Genomic DNA, 7,443 nt, shown 5'->3' on the forward strand with positions numbered 1-7,443 from the left:
CAAGAGTAATAAAATCATTCATTTTGGTTAATGAGGATATTAACAGCAGCAGTTGTGTTTAAGCACAAACAAGAACAACAACATTAATAATTGCAACTCTCTAGCGCTTGGCTGATGTAAGCGTTTAATAATTAACAACTCTGTGTCTTATCCCCTAAAGGTTTGCCTCTTATTATCTAACTGAGTTACGAACGGGTAATTACTCTGCCACTGGATGGTCAAAACACTCGTCTCGAACGCGTTCAGGTCCGCGCTATCAAACCCCTCGTTCACTCAATTCTCTGTTCATCTCGCGTTTATTGTTATAAAGTAGGGAACGTGCCATTTTGATTTATTTATCTCCTGTTTTTTTGCTTTCACTGGAGGATTACTCTTTTACCTCCTGTGTTTACATATTAGTGCTAATCCAATTGAGTCAACAAGGGCACTTAGCATTGACTGAGGAACTGAAGGGCGGAGGGGTGGTTATTAATTTAAGACGTATTCCAGATTTTAAGCTTTCGGGGAAATAGTTCTGAAACATCTGTTCTGACAATCCCGGCAAATGGTGTGTTTTCTGGGTTAATGACTCAGCTGCGCGTGTCAGGCCGTGTTCAGGCGCTTCCGCGGCCGGCCTGCAGAGGGCGCAGCGGAGCCCCCCTCACCCCTGGAGAAATAACATCAACTGTTGTTTTGACATTAGCACTGGGGGCATCGGGAATAAAGAACGGACAAACAAGCAGCGATGAAAGAGAGGATCTCTGGGAAAGGCTTTGTGTGTACGACAAACACGGGGCTGAGGGAGACACAGTGGATGTCTGCGCTCCGTTGCCAGGTTGATTTAAGGGCAAACAGATCGCTGTAATGAGGATTCTGATCCCTGAGCTCTGCCACGACCCTTCCACTCACCATCATCCCCCTACAACCGGTCCTGACCTTTGACCTGAAGGACACACCCTGTCAGCTGAAACTAATTAGAGTTTGATGACGTGTGACCGCAGTGCTGTCTAATGCCAAAATAGGGCACTTGAGAGAGAGAAGGAGAGAGAAAAAAGACGTAAATGAAAATAAGGGAAGTGTCAAATACTTTGGAGTAAAATGGACAGCACTTACCTAGTCCTGGGGGGGAGGGGATACAGATAACATGGGACGCCTAATGCTTATGTTCTCTTTTGGGTCTCAGAGACCCACAAGACCATTTAAAAAAAATAGTCTTATGGTTTTATGACAACTGATTTAAAAATTCCATGACATCCTTCATGAATAATGACGTAGGCTACTGTGTGTTCAGAGACCCCATGAAACCACGAGAGTTTTCTCATCAATAATGGTAGGTATTTTGTACTTCTGTATTTTATTATTTTTTTAATATATTTTTATAGACACCAAAACCCATTATTAACATGTTGACAGCATCTAAGCATTAAAAGCCAAGTAGTTTAAGGTTTATACAATCCCTTTAGTTCACTGAAAATACTGAATTCTGTTAGTTTTGTTAGGTTATTCTCATCACTGTGTTAATTATGATTATATATTTCTGAAGTGGTCAGTTTTTTAATCTATATAACAGTATATCTATTTAATAGTAAAATGTAATATACAGATATGTCTCTAATGTAGTGGAATTGTAAAGATTTTTGAATTTTAACTTGTTTCTAGTGTGTATGTGTGTCTATATATGTGTGTATGTATGTGTATGTATGTTAGAATTTTTGTTTATTATTATTTAATCATGAACCACTGTTCAAAAGTTTGGTGAAGCCAATTATTAAATAGTTTCTGCTATTTTACATTTAATTAACATTTAAGATTTCTTTGCGACTAGAGTAATGGTGCTCATGCTGAAGCAGCTTTGCGTCACAGTAGCAAAATATTTTGAAACAATAATTAATTTTAAAATGTCATTTTATTTACTGTTCTTGGATAGACTATGGCTTAATGCTGATTTTTAGTAACAAAGAATACACACAAAAATAATAGATGATTATGCTTTCCCATTCCCCACTTCACCTGTAATCACCTGCTTCATGCTGAAACGAGCTCTTCTATACAAATGTAACAATCACGATATGCAGCGTATCGATGAATCTCGAATAAACGGACGCAATTAAATCGACTTGTATAGAAGTCTCATTTTACTACGCCATATAAATCTCTCTTATGTGAGGTTCCATAAGATCAAGTAAATTGTCAATGAGAGCATTTCGCTGACAGATGCCCTCATACGGCGTTTCATTTAGTTTAGTGCAGGCACTAACAAGTCTTGAAACGCCTGTCTGACACCTCTCCATCTATCGCTGAATTTATGCCCCCTGCAGTCTATTGGCTCATCAGCGGACCAATATTTGTGTACTTCAACCATTTATCCTACCCTAATTAGTCGTGGATCAATAGACCAATTGATTTAGCAATACACTTAGAGTTTTCGAAGAGGTGTCATATAGCAGAGCCGCCATTAGAAGCTTAATGCACTGAAATAGGAAGCAACGCTAAAGTGGAGTAATCCTCGCCGTACCGCATGTAGACGTACACGCTGGGCACCCTGTGACATGTTGTGTTGTGTCAGCGGTTGCGCTCAAATGGAGTTTTATCATTAATCATTAGTCTGTCTCTCTGCTTGTCCTACAGGGCCGGGCTGATTCTGGCTAATTAAGCAGTAGCGGGTGTCAGCGAGGCTGTGAGACTTCCTTATCGTCGCTGTGAAGCCATCCCAGCAAACATGGCCACGAACAGAGGGGCTTTCATCACTCGTGTGTCTGCACAGGCCTGTGCTGGGTCACCACAACACGTTATGAAGCTTCTACAGCAGCCATCAAAGCCACTGACAGAGCTGGGGCATTCCTGCAGTTGCTAGGTTCTTCACTAAGCAGGTTTGTCGGGGAAAAAAACGGCACAATTCAATCGTTTCCGCAGGCCTCGAGCTCAACCTACTGTAATAATCTTGACCGATTATTACAGAAATTTGCTAAATTTAACAAAGACCCTAGCTGATAATGAGCGTCATGTCAAGTACGAATTGTGTGGGCATGTTACGTTTTACGTTATTAGAAAAATTTTACCCTTTAATTTTACCCTTTAAGATGTTAAAATGAACTTTTTCTTGAAGTTGCTTTCCCTCCAAGGAAATGATGTCGCTCATGTGATTTAGGGCATATGCTTAAGATTTTTAGACAAGTAGTACCAATGGGTAAATAATTTAATGGTTTTAAATTAGTGCTGTGAAACGATGAATCGCAATAACGATAAATGCTTAAATATATATAACGTGTATATAAAAACAAACCGAAGCGTGTGCCTGTATGTATTTAAGACAAAAAAGTTAATATATTAAATATATGTTAATATATAAAATAAATTAAGAATATAAACGTATAAATCAGTATACATTTTTCAAAATATTTACTGTATGTCTGTTTCTATATACATAATATACACAGTACACGTACATATATTATGTAAACAAAAAACTTTGGATGAGATTAATCGAGTTTAATCACTTGACTGCACTATTTTAAATTGCTATAGTTTTTACATGTGAAAAAAAGGATTGCAATAAATTGTGTTATTACCACATGTTTACACTTCTCAGACATGCTGATTTATTAATAAATATGAAAAAAAAAATTGGTACTGACATCAAATCTACTGAAAGTTATTCCTTGACCGGGGAAATTAGGAAAATTAATTACAATAAATTGTAATTACTTCTAAGCATGAAAAGACACGAAAGTTGGATAAACTTTAATGTAAAATATGTAGTATGGTTTAGTTGGAACATAAAATCTACTGAATTGTAGAAATTAGTCAGTGGTTCCTTTTCTAGTGCAAATTAAAAACATAAATACTCATGAGAGAGTATATTTTGTGCCAAACGCCTTCACCAATACTCAAAATGACTATTTTAGAAATATACACGCACAGCATTGTTTCCGTGTGAAAACATGACCGGGGACATGGAAATTTGTCAGGTGCCTCAAAAAAAGTTATTCTTACATACTAATCCTTATCATTTTTTCATGGGGTACTTCTGTGCATGGAAAATCATGAAAGCTGATAAACAGTGTATGTAAAGTCTTGTTTCCTTAAATCCTTAACTCGAGGAATGAGCCTGTTTTCCATGATAGCGCGTTGCACTGTAAAGCAATCTTTTGGGAGAATATAGGCCGCATCTTTTGGAAAGACCAAATAGGTGATCTTATTCCAGAGAGTGCAGCAGTGACCTTGTTTAGCTCTTTATTGGAGTGGCGGTGTGATTGCAACCCACAATTACTTATTCGAGTGAAATCGGGAGGGTAGCGTCGGCCCGTAAAACGCCTTTTGTGCGAGGTAGGACCGCACTAGCAGAGTAACACCCATTAAAAGCTCATTTGCACGGGTAGGCAGTTCATTAATGCTAAGGATAGTGAAATCACACCAATAGAGCCAAGTGTAACCCCAGGGCACTGGCAGAGGCTGAGGTTCGGTGTGCCAGCACACTCACCATTATACCTCATTTACACTGGGAATCACAACTAGCTGGGCTATTTGTTTTTACTCTTTACTCGCATGTGAGCAGCTTCGGTCTGAGGCATTAGTCATTATTTTTCACACACAATTTGCATGATAACTTTGTTGACATTCTGACAGTTTTGTGGTGGGCGAGTGAAACCACATGAGATTTTCCACTATTTAGCCTACAGGATTTGAGGATATTTAATTCTTTAACACATTTTTATAATACAAATATGTATACGTTTTTGAATGTTTTTAAATGAGTTCTTATGTTTTAATAAATGATTATAAATGTATTACAGTGACATATTTTAGGTACTGTATAATTTATAATGTGTTCTAAATAACATAATATTTTAAATGAATCGACAAAATAAGTGTAATAATTGTAAAGTTAAACGAATAGAACAAAATTAGCATTATAATTATTATAATTATTATTATTATTAGCAAAAAATTATTTATTCTTTCAAAATATTTACAACTTTTATTATTATTATAACTAAATACAGGTGAATTATTATTACTATCCATTATTATTGTTAATGTATTATTATTAAAACAATGATTTATTTTTAATGTCAACGTATCCAAGCTTACTAGTATATTATCATTAAACGTACAAAATATTTAATATTATAATAAATACAAAATATGTTTTATTATGATTATAATAATTGTTTATTACCATTTATTTTAATTACTTTTTTTCCCAAATATGTAAAACAAATTTTTGCAATTATTTTTGCCGCTATTATTGTAGGCGTGTATTATTAATTCAGCTCCACCTAAGCTGTTGTAAAACCATTTTTGTGTCGTTATTATTATATTAAATTGTATCGTAAACAACCACGAATTATTAAAAGAATTTTCTTTCTTTTTGGATGACATAACACCGCCTCCCAGATTTCCCTGACTCCTTCAGGACAGGCTGCAGTTCGGTTCTTGTCCAGCAGATGCCAGATTCTCTCTCCGAGGCCCCTCTCTCCCCAGCGGACCGTTCTGTCTCGGGTCTCAATGAATTTCCCTTTCTTTTCATCACTCGCTGATGTCCAGCTGCTCCTGTCAACACCTTCTTACAGCAGGCAATTCATCGCTACACACTGGCAGCTGAGACCCCCGTGATGAACTTCAATCTGCTATCCGCAGAGGGGGCTGCACCCCGAGTTGGGCTAATCAAGGGAAACACCCCTTCAAGAGGGAGGGGGAGGGGGCACGCAGACAGATTGAGCCCAAGTTACCCCTGTAATTATCCTCTCATTGCCCCCGTGCCGCAAGCTGGTGCCTGTGAATGTGGCGAACATTTACCCGACACCCCGCGCCATTGTTGTGCTCCCGTCCCGTCCGCTCTCTGAGTTCATGTGTTTCAAGCAGCTTTAGCATGACGCGGCCATGCGGCAATTTTATTTATATTTTTAAAGGGCTCTGATATGGTGAGGCATTTACTATGCTCTCTGCGATAACACGCCGCAAATGTCTCTTGCCGCGGGTTTTGATTATTTTCAAGTTGGTAGAAAACACCCCCTGGGGCCAGTTCTCGGGCCCTCCGAATTTTATTAAACCCTTTCTACAGCTGATTACTTGCAGCGAGGTGCACAGGTTGGCGCATTTTAGGAGTGGAGTGCAGGCCTGACAGGGTCATGTTTAACATGTCCACAGGCAATCAATTCACCTTAACCCCTCGTGGTACTTCAGCCTTCTCCACCTAAGCTGTCCTTAATAACCAGGCAATGGTGAATTTCTGATAAGGCGTTAGGGTCTCTGACCTATATATCCGTCCTTCTATATATTGGAAAAATCCATCCAAGGGAGAAATGTACCTTTTTAAATGCATATCCAGAAATTAAATAATTTTACACAATAAAAATGGAGGGGGGAAAAAGCATGTGATGTCACAGTGTGTTACGCTGTAAAAAAAAAGAAGAAGAAAAAAACGATTTCCCCAAAGTTGTAAATAGAACAAGTCCGTTTTACAAGATTTTTTTTTTTCTGCTTCAAAAATGAACATTTAATTAATTGCGTTACTACTTTAGGATTGTTACCATTTATATTTTTTTGGGATGGAAAAACAATGCAGGAAAATGTTAAAATGCCACTCGTGCAGGCTTTTTGTTTTAGATTTATATTATGCCTTATGCTAAATGCAATTTGCAATTTCTGTAGAGATAATAGCTTACTCGCAACAAAGAAAAAAAGATTAAAAACACTTGTGTGAATGAGCGCTTGGTGGGGTGTCTGATACCGAAATGTAGGTTCTCTGTAGGTAATTGAAAAATCTATATTTCAAAGTGAGCAAAGCTGCATTGCAAGAGGCTGTGACATTTATTTTGGACTGGTGTACTGGTGATGTGTTTGATTGTCAGAACAGACGCAAGGCGAAGGCTTTATAAGAGCCTGTTCTTAAAGGGTCATACCGATGAACCATATTAAATGCGAGATGTAGATAATTTGTAAGGCGCCGGAATCGTACCGCCGTCTTTGTAGAACAAAACCAAAAGATAGCCAAGCGATCTTTCAAAACGCAATATCTCGCCCAGTTTAAAATACTTTTCTTGGCTGCGAAAGCATCAATATTGAGGTGAAGTATTCGTTTTAATTATTTCAGAATGCCCTTTTGTCGTTCTTCCCACGATTCCAGAGGGATGTAATCTATGTGAGTTCTGAGCTAAATTTCTGCATTCACTCTTAATAATAATTGGCACTGACAGTTTCGTGAAGAACTTTTACCATCCGTGGAACCTAAAAAAGGTTCTTTAGATTAGAGTAAAAGGGTTCTTTCAGATTACTAAAACCTTCCTCACTCTAAGAAAGAAATTTTTTTTTTTTTACTGAAATGTTTAGAGAGACAAAAAAAATTGATAGCACTTCAGAATAGATAACACTTATTCACTATTAACTATTGATGTTTCCTTCAATAAGTTCTTAATTTTGCGCTTATTAATAGTTAGTAAGGTAGTTGTTAAGTCGAGGTAT

This window comes from Puntigrus tetrazona, chromosome 3 (genome assembly GCF_018831695.1).
Source record: "Puntigrus tetrazona isolate hp1 chromosome 3, ASM1883169v1, whole genome shotgun sequence".
Lineage (NCBI taxonomy): Eukaryota > Metazoa > Chordata > Actinopteri > Cypriniformes > Cyprinidae > Puntigrus > Puntigrus tetrazona.